The sequence below is a fragment of the Heteronotia binoei genome, chromosome 8 (genome assembly GCF_032191835.1).
Source record: "Heteronotia binoei isolate CCM8104 ecotype False Entrance Well chromosome 8, APGP_CSIRO_Hbin_v1, whole genome shotgun sequence".
Lineage (NCBI taxonomy): Eukaryota > Metazoa > Chordata > Lepidosauria > Squamata > Gekkonidae > Heteronotia > Heteronotia binoei.
Window position 1 is genome coordinate 49,691,746 of NC_083230.1, and position 27,836 is coordinate 49,719,581.

The window sequence follows — 27,836 nt, forward strand, 5'->3', positions numbered from 1 at the left end:
TGCTTACCGTGAAGGGTCGTCCTCAGAGGAAAGGAGGACATCTCACCTCTCCATCATCTCTGTATCATTCTGATGTTTCTCTTCTTCCTGACTTGCTCTTTGTTCCACTGTTCTACTGTATTTCATACAAGGTTATTACAATTCTATGGTTGTTCTTAACAAATTTTGCCTTCTTAATTAATGTAGAATTTAGCAAGTGCTTACTGCTTTCAGAGTCCCAAAGCTGAAGGGGGCAGGTTATTCCTAAGATGCCCAAAGGAAGGAGAAAAAAAGTTTCCTGCCTCCCTAAAGGATCATGGGAATAACCCACACAGATGTTCTCCTTTCCTCTGAGGAGAAGGACCCTTCAAGGTAAGTACCAATGGGCCGTTCTCCTCTAAGGAAAGGAGGACATCTTGTCCCTCCCAAAGTCATAATCACGAAAACAGTAAAGCAGGTTTCTCTTGTTCACTCATCTTGTTTGTGTATTTGTTTTTCTTCTGTTTTTTCTGTTTGCTTTTTCTTATGTTTTTTTCTCTGTTTTTTCTTCTGGTTGCTTTTTTCTGTTTTTGTAGTGGTAATAGTTTAGTCTAAACTGCTGATGGAATCACCCAACTGGAGATGGTGATTCCCATGAGGCTGAAGACAGGAATCTGAAAATTAGTTCCTGTTTCCCTTGATTAGACAGTGTCCTTTTCTCAGAGGAGAAGGACCCTTCATAATAAGTACCCAATGGTCCATTTTCTCATGAAACATCTTCATTTTTAGGCAATGTCTGCAATTACTTTTAGGATGCACATTTGAGAAATTCAGGCTCTCCTTGATTTGAGGCCTTATCTAGCAGTTTGACATCTTTGGGTGTTTCTATTGGCATGATATATGTGCTTGCAAAGTACATATCTTAAAAATAGAGGTTTTTGCCTGCATGTGTGATTCAGCACCAGGTTAGGAGAAAAGGTTTATTAAGATTCACATTTTGCAAGAAATTTCTCTTGGGAGTACATTGGTGAGAGAATATATTGAGGGAAGATGAAACTTTTACCTATACTTGGAATAAGATAAGAGGAAAGCTTAGCATTATGCCTCTTTGTTTGTAGAATTGCCAATTTAAGAGCATCTTGAACAGACTAAGACTGCTGCATGAGAGAGATTAAAATATGCAAATACTGGGTTACCACCCAGCTATGATTTTAAGAAGGACCAGCCAGTGTGTTTGAAGTAAAATATTAGTAAGTTTGAAATAGGACAGTAAAATCTGGGGGTTTGTTTTTGTTTTTTATAAAAAAATTCTTAAGATAAAGGATAAAAAAGGGATCAGGTTATTTTTTTCTTTCTTGGACCTTAAAAGCCCAAAATCTCAATTGGTTAATTCCTGCTGTAGCTCATAAGTTTCAAGCAGTCTTTGTTGACAAAGAAGGGGCTTGGAGCAGAATCTCCTAAAAATATGAGACATATTTAGTATTGCAGGTAAATTTAATAAGGAGAGGAAATGTCAACATTTCCTTGAAAAAGGACAGCTGTAATGCATTGTCATAAGAAGTATAAAATAGTTATTTGCTTTCTACTGACTAGCAGTCAAATGGTTCTCCCCCACCCCCCACCCCCGGAAAGATTTATCGTATATGCTTGGAAATAAATTGTATTACACAAGTGAGATTTATGCTCAAGAAAATCTCTATATAATGTAAACAATGTGCATGTCTTTTAGTGTTTTATTTGGTTCAATTTCTGTCCCACCCTTCTAGTGAACGGGCTCAGGGAGAGTTACAACATTGGTAATAAAACAATAAAATCAGACTTTAAAAACTGTATAATCTTTAACCCCTAAAATGATGGTGATCAAACTATTACAGGCTATTTCCATGGTGTCCCAGTATTAGTCAATTGAAAATGAAGAGGGCTATATCTCATGAGGGATTTCAGATGGTAGATACTCTACCCTTGAATAACCAAGGCAAGGGTTGTCACCCAAAGTCCTAAAAAACTGGTTTTAATGATCAGTTTCTCTTACATTTGTCCCACACTAGTTAGTGCCACTTCTAAGTGTTGTTCCCTCTGTATCCTGTTGGGTGTTACCAGTGCCATGGGAAACAGCTGAATGGTAACACTTTACATCTGAAGTGTAATATGAGGTTGTGTAAAGGAACTGAAAGGATATCTGTGTTTCAGTAACGAGAAGTTTGTGTATGACAAAATATGTAGGGGATGCTTAATGCTGAGGAATACTAAGAGGACAGTAGAAGTACACTTTTTCTGAACTATGTTTTATTTTAAAAATCTGTCCTGCCTCCATATATCACTGTTTCCGTGTGGCTTTGTGTAATGCTGCTGAGTTCTGGCTGACCTCTTAAGAGCAATAATTGCTTTGTTTGGCACTTTATGGAGGCTCTTGTCACTGATTTTGTTATACACATGAAGTAGTATAACGGGCTATGACATTTTCAGAAGAGTAGTAGGCATCACAAAAATCTAGCATCACAAGTAGTATCTTATTAAGGCAATTGCAGAACTTTTTGGGAGCAGTGAAGGGAGTGCATCTTCCCATCTCTGAGTCTAGGAGGGGGAGCTGGGGCTCATCTGACACAGTCAGGACTTTTTTGTAGAAAAAGGCCACCAGGAACTCATTTGCATATTAGGCCACACCTCTGACATCATTGTTTTGCACAGGGCTTTTTCATAAAAAAATCACAGCAGGAACTCATTTGTCTATTAGACCACACCCCCCTGACACAAAGCCAGCCGGAACTGCATTCCTGCTAAAAAAAAAAAAAAGCCCTGGACACCGTGTACTTCTGTGGTACTTAAAAGCACTTCCAGAGAAACATATACCACAGCTGTAGGAATTGTTCTTCACTTTCTAGCTTTCAGGGTTGAAATTAATCATGCTCAACAGAGATTCATGGGAGAGTTTCACTAAAGCAGCCAAAGTATGCAGTTGTAGACTCGTGGGGGGCGGGGGAAGAGAAAGAGAGGAATGTCAGTATCTTAGGTGACTTTGGTTTTATCTGTGTGTGACTTCTTGTTTTACATACAAGTAATTGTTTGCTGTTATCTATAGTGTACCAATAATAATCTAGCTAGAGCCATAGTTGGTTTATTTAAACATTCTCCTACTACTTGAGAAATAATTGCCAAATTTATTTTCTTATGTTTATTAATTTAATACTCTTGTACAAGTCCAGAAGCACCTTAAAGACTAACAAAATCTGTGGAAGGGCATGAACTTTTGTGAGTCACTGCTTGCTTCTTCAGATGCTCTTCTTATATTAGAGCAGGGGTGGCCAAACTGTGGCTGAGGATCCACATGTGGCTGTTCCACACAGACTGTGTGGCTCTCGAAGCCCCCACCACTGGTAGCTTGGAGAATGCATTTAAAGTTGTTTTCTTTCCACCTCTCCTTCCCTCTCCCCATCTGTTTGCTTTCCTTCCTGCCTGCCTGCTTTCAAACATCTGGCATTCATGTTTTTCAGCTCTCAAACACCTGATGTTCATTCTGTGTGGCTTTTACGTTAAGCAAGTTTGGCCATCCTTGTACTAGAGTAATAAATTCTATCTGTTCTGATATTGGCAGGTGATAAATCTTATCCTTTGTATTCTGCTAGCTGTATAACATCAGCATTAACTTCTGTGATGTTTGTTTATAACATTTCTGTGCTGCTCTTGCCACCAGATTAGCCATATAGCAGTTAGCAGTAAAATCACATTAAATCAATTCATTAAAAATTTACAAAAATAAATAAAAACCACAGACCTCAGGATCCAGTTGAACACGCAAATCCAGCAGCTAAATTTAGTCTACAGCAAATGACTTTCTAAACAATATAGTGCCTTCCAGAGTCCAGGTGCTATAAAAGAAAAGTTCTCTCCCTGCTGTAATGTAGAAGGTGATAGTGGTGGGGAAACCATCAGATGGCCTTGGGTCTTCGTGTAAGCTTTAAAGCGGTTCATATGTTCCTTCAAATGTTCAAAGGGTTAGGACTCTTTTCTCCAGGAATGTTAGACTCTTTGATCTGTAATATGCAGCTGTAATGATTTTTATATTTGAAGCTTATCTTATGACTTGTGAGATGCAGTAGGGAATTGTGGTTATCTCAACCATTTAAGTCACCATTTTGTGTCTGGCTCCAGTTGATGGATCCTGTAGATCTGTTCTTTACTCACTCACTTTTTTTAGTAGCTTAGTTCAGAGGGAAAAACAGAAATGTGAAGGAAAATGCCAACAAAAAATCCACACTCATAGTACTGGGTGAGTGTGTGTTAATGAAAGCATTCAAGTAACTCTTAAAGTGTTTCCTCATCTTACAGACCTATAGCTTTGTATAGAATTCCACAAATGCTGTTGCCAAGGCACTGTTGGCCACTATGAATTACTTCCTTGCTGACTGCCTTTTCAATTCAGTTGGAACTTGTGACCCCTCTGGGAGGTGGAGATCCTGCTGAGTGTGGACCCAGTCCCCCATCTTGACATAAGCACTTTGAGGAGAGAAGATGGTCAGCCTCATGCTGGGATTTGTGGTTCAACCGCTCCCAGCTTTTTGCTGAATTATAATTTGTACAATGTGTTACCTTTTTAGAACTGTTTTAACTGTTTTAATTATGTAGATATTTATTTCTGTTTGTTTAAAGTTTTATAATTTATTGTTGTGACCCACCCTGAGCCCTCTTGCAGGAAGGGTGAGATATAAAACAAATGAACTAAATAAATAAATAAAATAAAAAAGATTCACACAAGCTGTGGTAGAGGCCTCTTGTTGCTTCCAATAACCTGCTCTCCTCTAAGTCCTGATTATGCCAGAGAAATGGAAAGTAACCACAATTAATGGCTGTTTGCCAAAATCTGTTGGCCATGATTGTTAGAAAGCTTCAGATATGTTTACCTTTACGGAATCGTTCTTGATGCAAATAAGAACTTCTGTTATCAGCCTGCATTCCTCTCGCAGTCTTTTAGCCGTGTCAAGAGATTGTGCATGTTAGACCTGTGTCAAACTGAATAGGTTACTTTTTTTAAAAAGCAATGTATTAGTTACATCTGACATCTGCAAAAGTCACAACAAGCATGTTTGTGAGATAGATTAGGGAAAACAAAGAGATATTGACTGGGTCAAGATCAACCAGTGAACTTCATGATAATCTGAGATTTGAACTTCAGCCCAGACTGTCATTTTCACTATGTAACTCACAGTACAATGAAAGAAGGTGGAAAGAATCCATAACTATGATTTTAAAAAATAAAAACAAATAGTGTTAGGTGAATCTTTCAAAGCATGTTCAGCAAGGGAAATTTTGACTTTAACCCAGCAGGATCAGTATGTGGTTAACTGGATAGCCCTTGTTCAGGGCTTCAGTCAAGTGGACAAATTCTATGTGAGGCAAATATAATTTGAGAACTATGTTAATGTCTCTAGTGTGCCAAGGAAGAGTAAGATTTTTCTGTATTGCCTTAAATCAAGTTTTTTCCTCTGTATTTGAATTAAAATGTGTATCAGATAAGTTGTATAAAATGTCAGATGTGTTCATACAGACTTTTTAGGGAGCTGCAGTGGAAAAAAGTTTCGTAACTTTTTCTCTTCTGAAACCTCTGCATTTTATATTTCATCATCTTTAAATTAGTATAGACATGGATAGATAACTCCAGCAAGGGGAAAAATTCAAAATAGAGTTTGCTTCTCATCAGCCCACTCCTTTTTGTTACAGTACCCTGCTTCATTTGGAATGCCAGCACATATTGATGTCCTAATCTCTTGTCATTACTGTATTACATTGCATTGTTGATTATGCCAGGATACTGGGAACAATATAATTTTCTTTAATTTGTGTTCCCATCTGTTCCTCCCTGAGTGCTAAAATGATAGCAAAGGTGATAGCTAGCTACAAATACATCCTTTTAGGCTGATTATTTTTGAACTTGCTTGCTGATTCCATAGGTAGCTTTTAAATTTAGGTTTTCAAAAAACTGATTAAATATCAATATTAATTCTCCCCCCCCCCCTCGAAGGATCATTCATTGCAGAAATCTCTAAACTTTTTGAGCTGGCAGGCACCTTTGGAATTCTGACACAATGTAGTGGGTGCAGACACAAAATGACTGCCACAAAATGGCTGCTGCAGGAGAGATAGCCAGCCACAAAATGGCTGCTGCATCTTATCTTCAGTCACAGTAAAGATCCTTGTCCTGTGTTGAGAGCTGCTGCTAAAACAATTTTTTTAAAAACCCATGTAACCAGTCAAAAGCCTTGCTGGGCAAAAGCTCCACCTGTCTCCATCCACTTTCTAAAAACACTTGGCAGGCACCAGGGAAGGTGTTAGGTAGACACCATGGTGCCCATGGGAATGATATTGGGGACCTCTGATTATCGTATCAGACTAACCAATGGTATGACAATGAGATACCTGTCCTGGACCACCTTGAGTTGGAAGTAAAATTGTTTGAGATCATTTAATATATGCTTAATTTTGGTATGGTTTATAGCTTCATTTGGTACTCACAACTGTAGAGACCTAGCAGTTAATGAGTATTATAAGAAGGTTACATTTCCCCCCTGGAAGACACTGTTGGTAGAAACTGTACATTCATTGTCTCCAGTTTGGTGTAGTAGTTAAGTGTGTGGACTCTTATGTGGGAGAACTGGGTTTGATTCTCCACTCCACATGCACCTCTTGATGTGACCTTGAGTCAGTCACAAGTTCTCACAAGAGCTGTTTCTGTCAGAGCTTCCTCAGCTCCACTTACCTTACAGGGTGTCTGCTGTTGCAGGGGGGGCGGGGTGGAAGGGAAAGGAGATTGTAAACCGCACTGATACTCCTTCAAATAGTGAAGGATGGGGTATAAATCCTCTTCTTCTACATGTAATTCTTAGTCATCTTGACTTTCCATATTAGTTCCAAATCCCAAATACCTTTATTGGCATAGAAATAAAAAATGAAAAAAATTACTCTTCTACGGAGCAATTTTTGGCAGATCTACTTTGAAACAAGTCCTCTTTCATTCAGTTAATATTACACCCAGGGTTCTGGGTGCAGGCTTCTTGCGTGTAGGCTTCTCGGTGGGATTTGACAACCTACTGACTTGTATTTTACATGCCAGTTAAGGACTTGCATTGAGAGAACAATGTCAAAGGTTACAGCTGCTTTTGCACATGGAAAGGGGGCAGCTTTTGTGACAGAGCGAAGGCACTGGAGGTTGATTCTCTCATAGGTAAACTGGTGATAAGTCTTGTTTTATTCAGGAATTAACCATTTTTCTTGATGAGTTGTACTGAGATTGGCACAGTTTAGTCATACCTGAATCTGAGTTGGTGTGAAAACTGTGAAATAGGTTTACAGATAATGTAAATATAATAGTTAGGTTCAAGCCCAGTAGCACTGTTAACAGGCTTTTTGGAGTGTGTGCTTTCTAGAGTCAGAGCTCCACCAGATAAGTCAGAGAACTTTGACTCTTGAAAGCTTATGCCCTCGAAATCTAGTTGATCTCTAAGGTGCCATTGGATTCAAATCTAGTTATTCTACTGCAGACCAACAAGCCTACCCCCCTGCAATTTTGGTCATACCATCTCAACATTGATATTATGGAACTGGATAAAGGCAGTATAGTGAAGATTTTAGAACATATTCCTCTGTGAAAAAAGATTATAGTTTTTCCCCCTCCCCCACCGCCCCGATGGGGTGTGTGTGTGAACTTGATGCAATCCTAAACAGACAGTGGGGTATGTGTGAGTGGAAGTCAGTGTTTTAGAAGGGATTACACTGCACAAGTAGGTATAGATGTGATAAAAACCTACAAAACTTCGGACTATGTGTAGAATGAATACAATTATTACTCTCTTTCAAAACCTGCCACTCACCTTGTCAAGTGAAACTTTTTCCTATTGGGTAATGTTAAAATGAAGTTCTTTTTTATGCAGCTCATAATTCATGTAATTTCTGCCACAAGATTTATGGTCAGTAGTTTAGTACCTTAGTGGAAGGCATGCCTAATCATGCCTAGCATTTAAAAGTTTTGTAAAACATGACTACATTCAATATACTTCATTTTTAAGTCAGTGGTGTGTGGTACACTTTTCACAACTATAATATTTTTCCAAGCTTCTAATAGTAACAATTGAATTAGGGTTTGAGTCTATAATATTACTTTGACTTCATTGTAGCTTTTGTATTTGCTGATATTGCCAGTTCATGGAACTTTACTAATAACATAATCTACTTCATTTACAGGAATTGTCCATCAAAGCTTGCTTGCTCCAACAGACACAAAAAAGTTAATGGGCAAAAGTACAGTTTTTAGGTAGGTAGATACTTTTCTAGTGTGTGTTAGGTTTTTCTAGGAAAGACCTTAAATTATTGAAAACAAATGATAAAATTAAACATTTTAGTACTGGAATCCAGCATGAAAAGGTTGCTTTAAAACTTGTAGGTACTTCTGTGAACTTTACATATGTTAAAATGACTGTACAGTGGTATTCAGGGTTGGTGTATGGGCATGTTTCTATAAAAGAGAGGAAGTGATGTATAAGTACTATGTAATTGTGGGGGAAAGAAATGCCTATGCCTAATTGGCCAAGTTGCTTTCCACATTATAGCCTATAGAGTTCTTACGACAGATATGTTTTTAGCTGGGTTACTACTGTTTATCTAATATTTGTAAGGTCATTCTTATTTATGTATTGATTTAATTGTGGCACAAAGTGGTAAAGCACAGTACTGCAGTACTGTGGTCTGAACTCTCTGCTCACGACCTGAGTTCGATTCCGGCAGAAGCTGGATTCAGGTAGCCGGCCCAAGGTTAACTCAGCCTTCCATCCTTCCGAGGTCGGTAAAATGAGTACCCAGCTTGCTGAGGGGAAAGTGTAAAAAGACTGGGGAAGGCAATGGCAAACCACCCCGTAAAAAGTCTGCCATGAAAACGTTGTGAAAGCAACGTCACCCCAGAGTCGGAAACGACTGGTGCTTGCACAGGGGACCTTTCCTTTCCTTTCTTTTCCGTTCCTTAATTGTGGTGATTCTTTTATTTTAACTGTGCTTACATTAATTTTATGGTTTTGCTACTGTTGCAATTTTGTAAGCTGCCCAAGGCCCATTAGGTAAGAGTATAAACTCATGGGGTTTTGTCCTGTGGATGTTCTATAGGCAGAAGTGGATTTTTCCCTTTCTCTTCCTCTAGCAGTTTTCTGTAGTCTCTAAAAAGGCATGGTCAGGGAACATCTGCAAGGCAGAAAACACTACAGGTCAAGGGACTGCAGTGAGACTTGCTATCAGTTGCCAGGTTCTTTAATTTCCCAATCTTGATTTTCTTTGATTAATCAAACACGTGGATTAAATTTCTTCAGATATCTCAGATACGTTAAGATTTATATGTATATAAATTGGTACATCATATTATTTATTGAATGATACTGAGGGGGAGGTTAGTGAGGCTGTGGCAGAATTTTTGGCTGGCATCCTTAAATTTAAATCTGACCATGTATGAATGGATCTGTAAGCTCGGTTTCATATTGATTTTATCTTCGATGTTTAAATTTTTATATTCTGTATATTTTTATTTGCAACTGTTATGCCATTAAAGGTTTAGTTATTAATTTAATAAATGGGTACATCTTGAAACTTGTCAGTTTGCCTCTGCTTAAATAACTTGTTTTTCTGACATAATGATTATAATCTTTATCATGGTCTCTGTGCAGTCCCACACATGGGTTTTCCACCTGGAACGAACCCGACCTCGGAGAATTCAAAGCTAGCCTAGGCGTTTATTTTGGCGTGCATTGCCTCTCGGTCTGGGGAGCAGGCATCCACTGCGCATGCCTGGAGCGAGGGGAAGGTGCTCTACTCACCCAGTTTCTTCTTAACCGTCGTTTGGATTATACCTACCTCGTTGCGCCTCCTCAACTTCATTGCGATCTTCTCCATTTTTTTGACTTTTCCTCGACTTTTCGTCTTCTTTTACTTCGCCGACTGGTATTGTTAAAAAAAAAAAAGACTTCATCTTCTTTACTATTTCACTTCCCCACCCCCCACCCCTCCCTGGGCTTATGGAAAGAAAAGACTCCAAAACAATGTTCAAAAAGTGTACCCAGTGTGGGACCAAAATTCTCTTAACTGACAGACTTTCTTTGTGTCTATTTTGTCTGGGGGAGGCCCACAGAACCAACATGTATCCATTACAGCCAGTTTGGGAAACAGGCCAGAAAAAATCATGCGGCCAGACTGAAAAGCCACCTTTTAGAGTCTTCGCTGCGGCCTGTAATGTCCCACGCTTCTGGATCCCAGACTTCGCCACCTTCCCTAACTCTGCAAAGAGACGTGGCTCGACCGGCAGCTTTCGTGGCATCAGCTCCCAGTAAGCATAAGTCCAGAAAACACTCTAAGAAATCCGATGATTCCAAGAAGAAACATCGACTTGAATCATCGTCCGAAAACCCCTCAGATTCGACACCTTCGAAATTGAAACCGAAGACGGATCGTCAATCCTCGGACTTCAGGCCCTCCGACCATACCATGACCTCGACTTCGCATCCAGTGGCATCCACCTCGACTTCAATGTTGATGGCACCAACTGTTCCGGCGGAGCTCTCGACTCCCATCAAAGTCAACATGATGAGGTCATCCACATCCGATCTAGTTCTCCATCGGTCCATGAATCCCTACCAGAAAACATCCTGGACACCGAATCCTTGGAATCCTCGCGCCTTCAAAGTCAGCAAACTAATCTACTTGGAGCACACTCTTTCCGGGAAGTCTCAATGCCTCACACTTTCAAGGACCCGATTGTCTCTCCTCTACAGTGAGAGCGTTCAATGCCCAAGGATCCGTTCACTCAAATTTATGTTGGGCTGTAGTACTAATAACGATCCCTACATTGGCATAACCCCACGGCAACGTAGGGATCGTTATTACTACTACAGCCCATCACACTCCAGGTTACCATCTCCACGTAGATACCAGCAATACTATAGATCACCATCTCGTGAAATCCATTGATCCCGGTACCGTGAAGAACCATACCATCCTCGGTACCGTAATGTAGTTTACCAACCCAGATACCGTGAGTCTTGAAACCATGAGGAATCCTATCGACCTCGGTACTGTGAGGACATTTCATACTCTCGATTCCACAAAAGTCCATCTCCTCACTCACTCCAACATTACAGTCAGGAGTCAAAACGATTATCACCTGCCCGGTCTACATCGGCCTTCTTGGCCACTTTGAAGCAACAGATAACTCAACCTGACCAACCTACCATTCCGAGTAAGCCTATATCGATACCCACCAAGCCCACATACACGACTCCCATGGATGTTCTGGACGATTCTGAAGCTGAACACTCGGACTCTTCTCAATCAACAGCATCTGCACCAGCATCACCTGTCTCCGACATTACCAAACCGGCCGATCTCTCACCATCTGAAGGATCCAAGGCTTACTTAGACCTACTTACCAATATGGCTAATACGCTTAACATAAAACTCACTACTGTCCTGCCAAGAGTATCAGATGTAGTCCATGATTTAGTCCATGTGGACCTACCTGCAGGCTTCTTCCTCCCAATGCTCCCTGTTCACCTAGAAGGCTTAAAGAAGGCTTGGAATAAGCCCGCATCAGTTCCACCTACATCAAAAAGGATTGAATCCTTATATAAAATTCATGCTCCAGATTCTAAATTTCTATTTAATCATCCCGCACCCAACTCCATGATTGTACATTCTTCATCCAAGTCCAAGCAAACACGTCATCCGGTTCCACCTGAGAAGGAGGGAAAGAAGTTAGACACCTTGGAAAAAAATTTACTCCCTTTCTACTGCTACCTCCAAAATTCATAATTATTTGGCATATTTTTCGGCCTACACCTTTAATTTGATGTCCCAACTTACTACAATGGTCCCTTCTCTACCTGACTCTGCACAGAAACAAGCATCACATATTCTACAAGAGCCTTCCTGAGTCAGCAAGCAGCAAATCACTTCGGTTAGTCACGCTGTTGCTTGCTCATCCAGAACCATGACCACATCCATCGCCTTGCGACGCCATGCCTGGCTCCGCTCCTCCTCATTGCAACCAGACATCAAATTTAAAATTGAAGACTTGCCCTTCGACGGTCAGGGTCTGTTCAATGCTACAACTGATGACACCCTGACCACTGTTGACGACAGTAGAAAAGGGGCTAAGAGGTTGGGAGTCAATCAACAACAGTCTCAACCTAATAGACAGAAAGTCTGGAAGCCATCTTATTATAAACGCCCTCACTCACCTCGACAGGCTGATTTCTGGAAGCGCAAGGCTCCACCAGCTAAACAACCCTTCCATCGAAGGCCTCGTGCACAAACCACAAAAAAGACAACTCTAGCTTCAAAACAGCCTCTTTGACTCCCTAATATCATCTCTCTGTTTACCACAACACCCCACTAACAGCACCAGACTGTGTCCATTCTACCCCGTGTGGGAGTCCATAACATCGGATTCCTGGGGCTACACCATAGAGTTTGATTCGCCCCCGAGGCTCCATCAATTTATATGTACTCCCCCTTCCCTCCCTTTTCAGGAAGAGATCTCCACCTTGCTGGACAAGGCAGCCATAGAACCAGTTCCACCGAAGTTCCATCACATAGGGTTTTATTCTCGATACTTCCTGGTTCCAAAGAGAGATGGGGGACAACATCCAATACTGGATCTTCGCAAGGTCAATCGCCATGTTCTATACAAGAAATTCCGCATGATCACCCTGCAGTCTATTCTACCACTGATTCCAAAAGATGCTGGGATGGCGTTGATAGATCTTCAAGACGTCTACTTCCACCTTACCATCAATCATCACCGCAGAAGATTCTTGAGGTTTGCCATCGGGGACCAACACTACCAGTTCCGTTCCCTCCCCTTCAGCTTGTTGACCGCACCAAGAGTCTTCACAAAATGCATGGCAGTGGTAGTAGCGACACTCCACCAACAAAAAATTTCCATATGCCTTCACACAGACGACTGGCTCGTTGTGGCCCAATCCAAAGAGCAACTCCAAAAAGACATCTCTACCACTCTGGCTGTCCTATCTTCACTGAATCTTCAGGTCAACCTGACAAAGTCCAATCTCATCCCTACACAGGACATACAGTTCATTGGGGCACGCCTATCAACACTATCGCACAAGGCCTACCTCCCTGCAGACAGGGTTCACCACATTCAGTTTCTGGCTGCTAACATCATAATGCATCCTACCCAAACAGCCTTCATTTTCCAACGTATGTTGGGTCTCATGGCGGCCACAACTTCTGTCCTGTGCATTGCGAGACTCCACATGCATCCTCTGCAATTGTGGTTCGTTCGGACGTTCCGCCCGCATTGACAATACCAAATGACCCCACTCACCGTTCCACACCACATTCTTCCAACTCTGGAATGGTGGAAGATGGAACGTCATCTTCTGACTGGAATGCCGTTCATACGGTCACCCCCGTCAGCCTTTGTCACGACCGATGCCTCGAGGTGGGGTTGGGGAGTTCACTTCGGGACACTAATGGTACAAGGGCAGTGGACAGCCTACAAGAAATCCCTTCATATCAAATGTCTGGAACTCTTGGCGGTCCACAGAGCTCTCAAGTCATTCCTGCCATCCCTTCACGGTCAGCACATCCAGGTCACTTCGGACGATGTAGCGACCGTATTTTACATCAATCGTCAGGGAGGCACTGCTTCTGTCCGCCTTTGCAGGCAAGCCTTATCCCTATGGCATTGGAGCATTGCTCACAAAATATTCCTTACAGCCATACATCTGCTGGGAATCCAAAATGTTCAAGCAGACACACTAAGTCGCCACCTTGTGAACGACCACGAATGGACCCTCAACCATCATTATCTTCAGACAGTCTTCACGACGTTCGGGGTTCTGGCCATAGATGTCTTTGCCTCTCCAGACAACACTCAATGCCCACGCTTCTACACTCGGAGCCCTCCATCCACGCAATCCACGGGATATGCCTTCCTCCACTCGTGGTCGGAACCACTACACTACTTGTTTCCTCCTATTCCATTGATAACGAGAACACTGCAGAAAATCCAACTGGATAGGATCAACTGTATCCTTATCACTCCATGGTGGCTCCATCAACCATGGTTCACTACCCTCCTCCTCTCAAACAGTGCATTTCATCGTTTTCCCCAAGTTCGATACCTAATCTCTCAACAGGATGGCAAAGTCCTACATCATGACCCGGGACTTCTGCGACTGACTGCCTGGAGAATCAGTTTCTGAATTTTCCTTCAGAGGTCAGACATGTTCTGCTTAATGCCAGAAAACCTTCCACTAGAAAATCCTACTCTCTAAAGTGGAAACGTTTCTCAGTGTATGCTGCCCTGCACAACTTTCTCCCTGAATTATCTATCTATAGCTCAGATTCTGACCTACACTTTATCTCTTTCAAACTCAGGTCTGACCTATTCTTCTCTACAGGTTCATTTGGTCACCATCTCAGCCTTCCATCCACACATTGAAGGATGCACCGCCTTCTCGCACTCCGCAACAAAAGCCTTCCTAAAGGGCATCTTACATCTTCAACCTCCAATTCGCCAACTACATCCCACATGGAGCTTGTCTCTTGTGTTGAGCCAGCTAATAAGAACATAAGAGAAGCCATGTTAGATCAGGCCAATGGCCCATCCAGTCCAACACTCTGTGTCACGAAGTGGCAAAATTTATATATATATATATACACACACACACACTCTGTGGCTAATAGCCACTGATGGACCTCCGCTCCATATTTTTATCTAAACCCCTCTTGAAGGTGGCTATGCTTGTGGCCGCCACCACCTCCTGTGGCAGTGAATTCCACATGTTAATCACCCTTTGGTAATGAAACCTCCCTTTGAGCCAATAGCGTCCATTCCACTGCATCTCTTGTCATGGAAGATGGCATTGTTGGTGGCACTCACATCTGGCAGAAGAGTCAGTGACATGTGCTTTTCGGACAGCTCCTCCATACACTATCTTCCACCATGACAGAGTAATTTTACGCCCTGACCCTGCTTTTCTGCCAAAAGTCGTCTCGCCGTATCACCTGGGGAAGTCAACCACTCTGCTTTCCTTCTTTCAAAACCCTAGTGACATATGAACATATGAAGCTGCCTTATACTGAATCAGACCCTTGGTCCATCAAAGTCAGTATTGTCTTCTCAGACTGGCAGCGGCTCTCCAGGGTCTCAAGCTGAGGTTTTTCACACCTACTTGCCTGGACCCTTTTTTGGAGATGCCGGGGATTGAACCTGGGACCTTCTGCTTCCCAAGCAGATGCTCTACCACTGAGCCACCGTCCCTCCCCAGTGACACCGGTCAACGGGCCCTACACAATGTTGATGTACGTAGAGCCCTTGCTTTCTACATTGAAAGGACACGTCCCTTCCGTAACGACCCTAGACTTTTTGTGCCATATGGAACTCATAAGCAGGGGCACAAAATTTCAACACAGAGGTTTTCAAAATGGATTGTGGCTGCCATTACCTTATACTACCAATTGGCTAAACAGCCCGTACCTGAACAATTACGAGCTCACTCCACTCGAGCCGTCTCCACATCATCAGCCTTCTGTAGAGGCGTACCAATGGAGGACATCTGTGTCCTTCGGTCTGGTCGTCTCCATCTACCTTTGCAACGCACTACGCCTTAGACGTTCGTGCTCGGCGTGACGTATCCTTCGGGCAGGCCGTACTTCATTCCATTTTTGACTGATGCCTCTAGTCTTCTGCCCTGTAAGTACAATACTTCTCTTTTCTTATATGCATGTTTAACATGTACTCTTCTATTACAGAATCAGCACCCGCCTCCGTGCATGTCAGTTTACCAGTCACCCATGTGTGGCACTGCACAGAGACCACAATGAAGATAAACAGGTTGCTTACCTGTAACTGATGATCTTTGAGTGGTGATCTGTGCAGTCACGCCCACCCAGCCTTCCCCACTGCTGGTTTATACTCTACTTTAGGAGCCAAAAATTTAGAAGTCAGGCTATTTTTCAGCCTGCAGAGGAGTGACAAGTGGAGTGTCCTTGAGATCTGTCTTGGCCCTGTGTTGTTCAACATCTTTATAAATTAGTTGGATGAAGGAACAGAGGGGATTCTCTTTAAAACATGTGGCCTAGGGGCTGAATCAGGCCCCCAGCAATTGCTATCATCTGCTTCCTTCTCCCTCTCTCTTGCTCCCTTCTGCATCACAGCTTGCTTTGCCAGGCTTGCTCAATTGCACAGGAGTTTTAGAGCAAAGCCTCTGTTTTCTCCATTGGCCGAGGCTCCTCCCTTGGGGAGGAAGGGGGGAGGAATACCTTGCTTTGCCAAGCTCTCTCAGTTGCACAGCAGAGGTACTGAGCCAAGCTTGCTTCTCTTCTATTGGTTAAGACTCCTCTCCCTCCTGGCGCTGTGGGTAAGGTAGGAAAAAGCCAGAGTTTCTTTTGCTCAATTCTGGATTGCATGGAAGAGATACAAAGAAAGCACCTATGAGTGCTAAGGTTTTCAGTATGTTTTTATTTTAAAAATATTTGTGTTTGTTTGTGTCCTTTATAAAGTTTATGTCTCCACTACCTGGCATTACAATTTATGACACACATGATCCAGTTGAAATTCCTGTGGAAAGTCCTGCTGGTCGAATTGTGTTCCATACGCAGTAAGATGCTTGGAAACTGGCATGTCTCTGGCGACCAGAGCTTGGCTTGCTGCTGTCAACTTCTGGCTCTGTCTACACTACATCTCTGAACCTGAGAGCTTTTCCTATCATATGCTCTCTGAATATAAATTCTCCCTCTGAGGCAGTTGGACATCTTGTGGGTGATTTTCCATCCTACTTGTAGGGAGGTAGGAACAATTTTTCAACTTCCTGTTCCTACTGGGAATCACCCATTTTCTTCAGTTCGTTTCCTGCCTCAGTAGGGAGAACATCTCATCAGGCTTTGTCTTACCTTCATGTCTCTTAGTCTGTTTTTTCCTTCAATCTAACAAATTCTTCTTTATCTTAAAAAAATCCTTTTTCTAGAGTCTCCTTTCTTCTGTGTCCAAAGAAGTTAGAAGTTAACAAATTCTTCTGAATTGAACAGATGTTTAACTGGAAAAACGGAATCAATTGAAATTAATACAAATTCTTCAGCTTTGTGTGTGGGCATTTTTCTTAACAGACTAACAATTGTTTTTGCTGTTATATTTATTTCATTTCATTTATATAATTTATACCTCACCCTGTCCCATAAGTGGACTGAGGATGGCTTACAGAATAAAAGCCCATTGACAATAAAAATAATATGCCATCAGCAGTTTTATATGGTAGATATCACAACATACCCTACCCGGCCAGACTATGTCCATGTAAGTCTGGATCTATTGAAACCATTTCACATATTCTCCTGTATTGTCCTTTTTATCTAAGTATTCGTGGTCGATTTTTGGATCCTATTCTTTTAAATAAGATGGGTCTGGCTGATCCAGATAAGGTCCAGTTTCTTTTGAAGGATGTTACTCCTGACATAACTGTAAACACTGCCTTATTTCTGTACTGGGCCAAAATGCTTCGTCAAGACAAGGAACAGTTTTGTTGTCCCATTTAACTGTGATCTTATGTAAATGTACCTTAATCCTGATGTCCAGTATTTTAACCTATTTTCTGTTTTTCAACCCATTGTTCTTTTAACCTGTTTTTACATGCCATTAAAGGTTGATTGAACTAAAAAAAAAATAAAAATAATAAAAACATAGATGGCATAAAGAAATTGTAACAGAATCCATGCCTCATATCAGTCAGAAAATAGGTGCCCCAAAAGACTCTAGTACCTGGATAATAGAACCCCATGGCACAGAGTGGTAAAGCTGCAGTACTGCAGTCCTAAGCTCTGCTCATGACCTGAGTTCAATCCCGGCAGAAGCTGGGTGTTCAGGTAGCATCTCGAGGTTGACTCAGTCATCCATCCTTCCGAGGTCGGTAAAATGAGTACCCAGCTCGCTGGGGGAAAAGTGTAGATGACTGGGGAAGGCAATGACAAACCACCCCATAAACTGTCTGCCCTGAAAACGTTGTGAAAGCAACATCACCCCAGAGTCTGAAACGATTGGTGCTTGCACAGGGGACTACCTTTACCTTTACCCAGAGAGGTCTAGACAGTGGGCACTGAGAAAAGGGCCAAGAGCAGGGGAGGCCACAATCGTTGAGCAGTAATGGTTGAACGTCAGTTAATGACTGATGCCTCAGGTTAAAAGAGTATCTGAAATTATCCTAATTTGTATTTGCAAGTATATAATTTCAGGCACAGTGGAGAAATTTCATAGTGTTTTACATAGATGGGCAGTATAGGTAAATTTGAAACCAATTGTCTTAGGAAACTTCCCCAAACTGGTTTTAAAAACAGGGAACCCCCCCCCCCCCAACAGTTAGCTAAATATATCAAGCACTTGTAAACTACAGATGATATGCTAAAGGGAGATGCTGTGGAAATAAAAAGAAAAAATCCCACCTCCTCCAGCACTGTTGCCCCCATCCATACATCTTCACTTGTGACTATACTAGGTTCTCTTATCCACTCAGTCATGCAGTCATTTGCTGAGGTTCTGTAATCATATCAGATGTTCTCCCTCTGAGACGGAGAACGCCTTGTGGGTGATTCCCAACCTATCACTAGGGAGGCAGGACTAAATTTCAACTTCCTGTTTCCATTGGGAGTCACCCTCAACTCAGTTCTTTTCCTGCCTCTGTAGGGAGAGCATTGAATAGAGGATTCATCCATCCTTATTGTTCACAACCCTACTTATTCCTACTTCTTTATCTGGCTATCCCTTCACCATTATTCTGTATTTCTAGTCTTCTTTCCCCCTCTGTATTTCTTACCGCTACCTCCCTTTTTCTGCTTTTGCCGGGATTCGCCTGTGAGTGTCCTGACTGCCATTTTGCTGCCCTAGAACTACACCTCACCAGGGCTGCAAGCCATTCAACACCTTTTAGAGATAAAGGCAACAAAATCCGTTCCTCTGGAGAAACAGAACAGGGGGGGTCTATTCTATATTTTTCACAGTGCCAAAGAGGTCCAGCGACTGGAGAGCAGTATTAGATCTAAAAAATTTTAATACCTTCCTCCTCCCAAAGAAGTTCCAAATGGAAACTCTTCGTTCAGTAGCAGAAGCCCTACAACCACGAGAACTTCTTACATCAGTATACCTCACAGAGGCGTACCTCCATATTCCATTTTTTGCGGGACACAGAAAATTTCCTCGTTTTTACTATCTCAATCAACACCTGTTCAGAGCACTACCATTTGGCCTCTCTTCGGCCCCAAGAGTATTCGCCAAAATTTTGATCAATTTAGTCATCTTGTTGAGGGAACAAGGAACTCACATCCATCCCTTCCTAGACGATATACTGATAAGAGCACCTTCCTTGGAAAGAGCACAGTTGGACACCAGCAAAACCATCCAAATCCTGCAGAGCCACGGTTTCCTAGTGAGCAGTCAAAAGAGTTTGTGGGAACCAACACATCATCTAGAATACCTAGGAGTCATTATAGACACTTTACAGAACCGTCTATATCTACCACTTCAGAAGGCACAAAAGATAAGAGAAGTAACTTCAGTAATTCAGAGCAAGATATCCTCCCTAATGACATTAGCTGCCCTGCAAGGCCTGAGGATTGCCACAATAGATGTAATTCAATGGGGCAGGTTCTATGCCAGACCACTCCAAAACTTCTTACGGCCATATCAATATCGTATCTCGAAGTCAGATTGTTCCATGAAGCTAATGATCAAACTCCGTTGGTGGACAAAGACTATCAACTTTACCCAGGGGAAGCAATTCTGGATCAGCGAATGGATTCAAATCTACACAGATGCCAGTCTCCTAGGCTGGGGAGCCACTTGTCTCAATATTCCAGTCCAGGGCACTTGGAACCAGGAAGAGACCAAACTTCTGATCAGTGTGTTAGAATTAAGAGCAAGCAGGCTGGTGTTACTCCATTTTATCTCAAGGATCAGCAACCATCATGTTTTGGTCAAAATAGACGATGTCTCTACGAAGGCATACATCAACAGACAAGGAGGATCCAAATCTACACTCCTTCTCAGAGAAGCATCACGCCTAATGACATGGGTGCAAGTATACCTTGCATCACTCAGTGGACCATGTGAAGGGTTCTACCAATGTTCAGGCGGACTGGCTCAGCCAACAACAAATATGTCAAGGGGAGTGGGCCTTGAAGAGGAGTGTGTTCCAACTAATAGCAGACCAGTTCGGCCAACTAGAGGTAGACCTATTTGCATCCCCTTACAACAACAAACTGAAGCATTTCTTCACATGCTTTTTTCATTCGAAGACGGAGGCCACAGATGCATTAACAGTCAAGTGACCACAGACCTTACTGTTTGCCTTTCCACCGATTCTACTCATACTAAGACTGATAGGAAGAATCAGGCTACTCCGAGCCGAGGTAATAGTGATGGCTCCATACTGGCCAAGACGCCCCTGGTTTGGGGATCTTCAGGAGTTGTCGACAGATCTTCCTCTAACCTTACTAATATCAGAGGACATGCTGCATCAGGGACCAATTTTGCACTCTTGTCCGGAGTGGTCCCATCTAACTATGTGGAAATTGAGAGGTCAAAGTTGCTAAAACTGAGATACTCTGATCAGGTAGCACAAACAATCCTAGCCTCTTGGAGACCATCAACAGTCCGTATCTAGGGGACTTCCGGGCTCCATCATCTTGGCTTCAGAAGTGTCTGCAGATCGTCCTCCTGCGGCACCTCTGGCTGTTGGAGGGGTGTTACAGAAGTGATGCCCCTGTAGAAAAGCCCTGAAGGGGCTTTTTCTTCAGCATGGGACTTTTACGGGGAGAGAGGGGTTCAGCGGCGGCTGCCCCTGTGCTTCCTGTATGTCCTGAGGCTCCGCAGTCATGAAAAGCTGGCGCACCAGCAGAAAAAGAACGCCCAACTGCTTTCTTGCTTTCGTTTTCTCCAGCATGCCTTTGATGTAGCATCTTTCTACTCCTAATGTGACGATTCTACTTGACAAGTGGGTGTTGATCTAATTCCGTTGCCTGATGGGTCACTTTACATAACAACAAGAGACTAGTTCAAAAGAGAAATGAGGCCTCGGAAAGTTATGAGCAGTTTTAACTATTTAAATTGGATTGAATACAGCTACTAAAATTAACCCTGATTATAATTGGACATATACTAAAGAGATTATTATTAGGTTGCAATATGATCTGAACATAAAGGAGATATATTCTAGAGAGATCTGTCTCTATCGCCTGACTGTATTTGAAATCTCAGCTGGAGCTGTTGTGGAATGTGGATTAGCAGGAGCTCAAAGCTATTTTACAATTTGAACTAAGAGACTGAGTTTGCTGTCAGAGAAAAATGGCACTGCCTAGCAAAATGTCTTATAAAAAGATATCTTTTAAAATATCATTTCTCTGAAACAGGATCTTGGCTCATTTATGCAGCTTATTAAAGACCAAATGAGTTGTTTTATGCCGAAAGCTAACGAAATTGCAAACCTACAGGAGCTGAGTGCTAAAGAGAGTCTGCTGACATCTGTGGAATCGGAATGGGAAAGTGATATGCTCCGAAACAAAGGGAAATCAAAATGGTCTCCTATGTCGCAGTATTAAAACAAGACCGGAAATTAAGATCCAGTGAAGTCATGCTGAGAGGGAAAAATGGTGTTGAATTCTTCCTCCCACTGTTGAGGGGGAAGGCCACATTGAGAAGAGAAAAGGTACACAAAGCTACATCAACAAATTAAGATGTGGAAAGCTTTCTGGAAGAAGGATCTTGAATTTTTTTTTTTCATTTTTGTGAATGGTTGGATATGGAACCCTGATTAAGAAGTGGTATGCAATTTTAAAAGGCAAACTGTGATTAAATGTGCTGTCTCTGATGTAATATGGATGCAGAAATTGGATGTAATATGGATGCAGAAATTAAAGGAATTTAAAAGCTTTTAATCTTTGGGAAGGATTCCTGAATTTTGGTGGGGGGGGGGGGTTGTGGGTAAACAAACATGCAACTATTAATAATGAACAGATATCCGATTTTAAAAGAATAAGGAAGATTCTGAAGAAGTAAGAAAGCTGGTAAAACTGTAATTAAATAATCAATTTGGATTAATGCTAAAGAGTGCAGATAACATATTTCTTTATATAGTAGATGTATCTACAGTATGCTTATTTAGTGAAATTGCTCATACTGATGTAAGAGCTGGATTAATGGTTGAAAAGGCAGATAGCATAATTGTTTTGTAACTTGGTAGATTTGTTTCTAACATGCTCCTTTGGAGAAACTGTTTAGACTGAGATAGACAAACTATTAAGTTGTATCTTATGTAATTTGTTAAGGATAAAGATATGATTTTATGTGCTTGTTTTAATAAGGATTTTGTTAAACCAACAATCTGATTTGTGCCTATAATAGGGTTAAGTTAAATTAGACAAAATTAGCGTTGAGATAGTTTTGAATTTTTTTTTAACTTTTTATACTTATTTGTGTTTAAGAAGAATTGTTTAAATTCATATTGCTACTTCTAGTTTATTAAAAAAAATTGGTAATGAAAGAAAGGAAGGTAAAATATATGGAGATTTTTATACTTGCAGGTAGAATGATGAGTATTTTATTGGGAGGTAGAATTATAATTGATATATTTGTACTGCTTTCCCCATTCTGTCAATTTCCCTTTCCCCCGTTTTTATGTATTCTCTGCATTGCTTTTCTCTTTTGTAGTTTAAATCAATAAAAAATTATAAAATGAAAAAAAAAACCAGTCTGTATCTACAACGTGACCTGGAAAGCATTTGTATGGTGGTGTAGAAGGTTAACCCTTTGAAAGCTAAAATGAAGGCAATTCTTCAGTTTCTTTAGGGGGGAATGTCATCAGGCCTCAAAGCAGCCACACTCCGACATCAGGCGGCAGCCCTATCATTGGTGTTAACTCAGGGAGACAAGTCTACCCTTTCTAGACATCCTCACATTACTAAGTTTCTGAGAGGTGCTACTCTTTCTCTTCCTTCGCACACAGATTTCCTACTTGGAAACTAAACATGTTTCTCACTGCGCTAACAAAAATCCCCTTTGAACCCATCAAAGAGGTTTCATTATCCTTCCTTAGGATGAAAGTCATATTTCTGGTTGCCATAACATCAGCCAGGAGGGTCTCTGAACTGGGAGCTCTTTCCGTGCACAAAGACCTATGTATATTCCATAAGAACAAGGTGGTCCTCCGAATGGATTCCACTTTTAGACCTAAGCTGGATTCTAGGTTTCATAGGTCTCAAGAGATATACTTACCTTCATTTTGTCCACATCTGACACATCCCAAAGAAAAGCTGTGGCATAAGCTGGACGTCAGACAAAGCCCTAAGATGTTACACTAATAGAACCAGCGACTGCCACAAAAGAGATTCTTTATTCATAAATGTATCTCTGCTGCACACAGGCAAGAGGATGTCCAATGCTGCAATCAGCAAAACTTTACATTTGTGCGTCACTGAAGCCTACAAAGCTCAAAAGCTTGTACCCCCACAAGGTTTGACAGCCCATTTGGAAAGGAATGCAGCAACGAATGTGGCTTTATCTAACAGAGCATCTGTAGAGGAAATCTGCAAAGCAGCTACATGGTCCTCAATGTCAACTTTCATCAAACATTACAAGGTTATCGCATATGACTCAGCTGACACCGCATTTGGGAGAAAAGTGCTGCAGCATGTCCTGGGGGTTGCTGATGGCGAGGTCCCTCCCACTCTTTAGGGACACTGCTTTAAGATGAATTCTCTTTCTCTGTTTCTTTTTTAAATGTTCAAGGCACGTCGATGGCGAAGAAAGGACGACCAAGGTGTCCTCCGCCTCAGAGGGAGAACGACCTTTGGGTACTTACTGTGAGGGGTCCTTCTCCTCTAAGGATAGGAGGACATCTTGGACCTCCCTTTTTCGCCATCGACGTGCCTTGGACATTTAAAAAAGAGAGAGAGAAACAGAATTCAGTGAGAAAATACAGTCTCAGAAGAAATGCAAACATTCCTGTTTCCCTGTACTTACCTATGTTATCTATACCTGTCCTGTTCTGCTAATTTTTTTCTAGTTCTAATGGCTCTATCAGTTATGTTTTTTAGTTAGAAGGAAGGTCCTTACTGCTTTCAGAAGTTGCCAAACTGAGTTGAGGGTGACTCCCATCAGAAACAGGAAGTTGAAATTTAGTCCTGTCTCTCTACTTATAGGTTGGGAATCACCCATAAGGTGTCCTCCTATCCTCAGAGGAGAAGGACCCCTCACGGGTCTCTGAGAAGGGCACCACATCTGCTTTCCACTTCAATGGCTTTCAGTGGTGGTAGCTGGAGTCCTTCCACTGACTAAGTAAATTGGCTGCTGCTTCCAATCAGTAGTAACTGATTGGGATACTAATCAAAGTACACCTACAATCTCAGAGTGAAGAAGTGCCTCACTAAGAGCTAAACAGGTTCATCAAATATAGGCAACAGTTACTGTGATTAGTTCAAGGCATTGAATTAGGACCTTTCATATACTTGGAACCTTATATCTGCAGGACTGCCTCTCCTCCTATAGTCTGCCATGACAACTTCATTCATCAAAGCAGGGTATTCTGCAGTTGCCAGTCTACAAATAGACAAGATCAACAACCACCTACTTATATGCACCTTATGGCATGGCCTACCTGAGGATTTCAGGAAGGGTTCTGTCCTTCGGTCATTTAAAACAGAAACAAGTCCATATTGTATTACACAGGTGGCCAACGGTAGTTCTCCAGGTGTTTTTTGCCTACAACTCCCATCAGCCCCAGCCATTGGCCATGCTGGCTGGGGCTGATGGGAGTTGTAGGCAAAAAAACATCTGGAGATCTACCGTTGGCCACCTGTTGGCTACCCCTGCTGTAATGGAATGGTTCAGGAAGGCACTCTTATAAAGGGAATGGGAATATACTACTGCAGGTAGTACCTATTTGTTTGCTGCTCCTCTGTCCTGTCTTCTTATGTAATACCATTTTAAGCACAGTCTAAAATACATCTAACATTTCTTTATTCATTTCAAATATTTGTAAATCTACTCCAACTGCCTTGGCTTATTAGAAGTCACTTCCTACTGACTGTGTAGACTTACATTATGTAATTTGCCTTGAGTCTCAGTGAGAAAGGTACTTATAAAAATAATATATACTGTATGTAAAAAATATAAAAACTGGCCATAGCATATTTACCTATATACTTATGTGCACTTTATGGAATGGCCTACCTGAGGAGGATACTACAAGCAGCTATTGCTTCTCATTAAAATATAAAACAATTTCTTACAATACCACACATTAGTCAGTCAAGGCGCTCAGCATTTTTGCATGACTCGAAGTGTTGGAAGAGTTTGGAGAAATGTGTCCTGAGAGCATGCATGCCTGAAGAAGCCTTTTCGGGAAACGGCATGGTACTGCTAGCGATCCATCACATCAATTTTGTGTGTGGGGACCATTAGGCATTACATCTATTTCAGTGTCACCACATTGAAAGGAATGGGAGTTCCCTGGAAATGGACTATTGCCTTGCGTGCATCATTGAATGTGCATTATTTTTGAGTCTGCAATGGATTTCTGTAAGATACAATGTATGGGGTTTGACTTAGTACCCTTTGTAATCTTTGAAGAACCTTGGTAGAAGATTTTTTACATTGTTTCTTTATTTCCTATTGCAAATATTATATAGTCAATTACAGCCTTTGTGACTGTGAGCTTTTCTGCTTTTCCCAGAGCTGCCAGTCAAACCATGGACAACTGCTTTGGGTGTTTCTATGGCTCTCCATAAGTCCATTCCCAGTGTTGCCTAGGAACTTACTGAATCGGCACCAGGCCATTTGGAGAAAGAACCTCAGAAATGGCTGGGCAGAATCTCTGCCATCAAAATGAATGTCTTACCAAAACTGACCATTTTGTTTCAAATGCTACCAATTGATATAGAAGTGAAGGTGCTAAAAATTGGCAGAAAACTATAAACAACTTCATATGGAAAGGAAAAAAAACCAAGAGTAAGATTTAAAATAATGCAAGATGAGAAAAAGAGAGGTGGTTTGGCTGTACTGAATATTAGGTTATATCATCAAGTAGCAGCACTAGTCTGGATATCAGAATGGATTATCGATCCTGATCAAAGGAACCTTTCGCACGCCCCTTAAGGAGGCGGTGGTATGCCCTCTTCTCAAAGAACCATCTCTGGACCCAGCCGTATTGGCAAACTACCGGCCGGTGTCGAATTTGCCCTTTTTGGGTAAAGTCATTGAGAGGGCAGTGGCAGTACAGCTACAGGGATTTTTGGATGACGCTTCCATCTTAGACCTGTTTCAGTATGTTTTCCATCTGAGTCATGGGACGGAGACAGTACTGGTCCCCCTCATGGATGATCTCTTGAGACATGGATCGGGGCAGCTCCTGCCGCCTTGCCAATGCTTTGCTGATGCGGGGATTCAGAGGTCTGCCCTTCATTGGCTTACTTCTTTTCTCCAAGGCCGGGGACAAAAGGTGGCTATAGGGGAGCAATCATCCCAGAGGCACCCACTATGTGGTGTGCCTCAGGTGGCAGTTCTCTCCCCAATGCTGTTTAACATGTACATTGTCCAAATTGTCTGGAGATCTAGTATGCAGATGGCACCCAGCTCTATCTATTGATAGGAGGCCAGTCCAGCTGCGCCCTGGAAGATCTGAACCTGTCATTGCAAGCTGTAGTGAAATGGCTCAGGCAGCATTGACTGAAATTGAATCCATCAAAGACAGAGGTCCTGTGCCTAGGTCGTGGCAGTCTGGGTAGAGCGATACCTCTGCCAGCCTTTGCTGGGACGCCTGTGGCACCAGCTCCAAAGATCAAGAGCTCAGGGGTGCTCCTGGAGCCTTCGCTGACTATGGAGGTCCAAGTAGCAGCCATTGCCAAATCTGCATTTTACCACCTTAGGTGGATAAGGCAACTGGCTCCATACCTGGAGCACGGCAACTTGGCAACAGTGATCCATATGACGGTCTCCTTGAGATTAGACTACTGTAACGCCCTCTACATGGGACTGCCCTTGACTCAAATTTGGAGGCTGCAACTGGTGCAAAATGCAACAGCTAAGTTGCTGTTGGAGCTACCTGTATGGGAGCACATTCAACCTGTGCTGGAAATGTTACACTGGTTGCCTATTGCATTCCGGATTCGCTACGAGGTGCTAGTCATAACCTTTAAAGCCCTACAAGGCCTGGAACCTGTCTACTTTCAGGAACGCCTCTCCCCATATGTACCCCAAGAGCACTAGGGTACCCCAGGGACCCAAAATCTTCTTAAGATCCACAGACCAAAAGAAGCTCGATTGTCAACCACCAGAGCCAGAGTGTTCTTGGTAATAGTCCCCGCTCTGTGGAATGCCCTCCCCGAAAACATCAGGGCCCTGTGGGACTTGCCACAGTTCCGCAGGGCCTGTAAGAGCGAACTGTTCAAACTTGCTTTTAACGTTTAAGGGGAGGTGGCTATTATTTCACAGCATTGACAGTCTCACTGAACTAACATAACTGAAATAAGAAACATCACAATAACTAGAACATCAACGTGCATCTTGGACTTTTTAATTATATAATAGAAATGATTTTATTGTATTTTTGTTTTTAATATTTATTGTTTTTATTTGTTGTTAGCTGCCCTGAGCCTGTCAGGGGAGGGTGGGATATAAATCTGATTAAATAAATAAAATATAATAAATTATAAATCCAGATGAGATGAATATTAAATTGGAAAAAGCTGATACTAAGGAAGGAATTCACAGTTATTTGTGGACCAAGAAGGCATTAAAAGCTATTCAGAAGCAAGATGGTTAACTGTACAGTGAGAGATGGATAGCTGAG

General features: G+C 42.0%; 1 protein-coding gene across 4 annotated transcripts in view; it reads left to right on the forward strand.

Moving 5' to 3' along the window:
* CNOT2 (CCR4-NOT transcription complex subunit 2) overlaps positions 1-27,836 on the forward strand; it is a 120,008-nt gene that overhangs the window by 21,598 nt on the left and 70,574 nt on the right. For 2 of the 4 annotated variants that reach the window (XM_060245051.1, XM_060245053.1), the window contains exon 2: positions 8,191-8,260. The exons of the other annotated variants lie outside the window; for them this stretch is intronic. The gene's annotated coding sequence lies outside the window, so the exon portion shown is untranslated. The remainder of the gene's footprint in view (positions 1-8,190; positions 8,261-27,836) is intronic. 4 annotated transcript variants of the gene reach the window in all.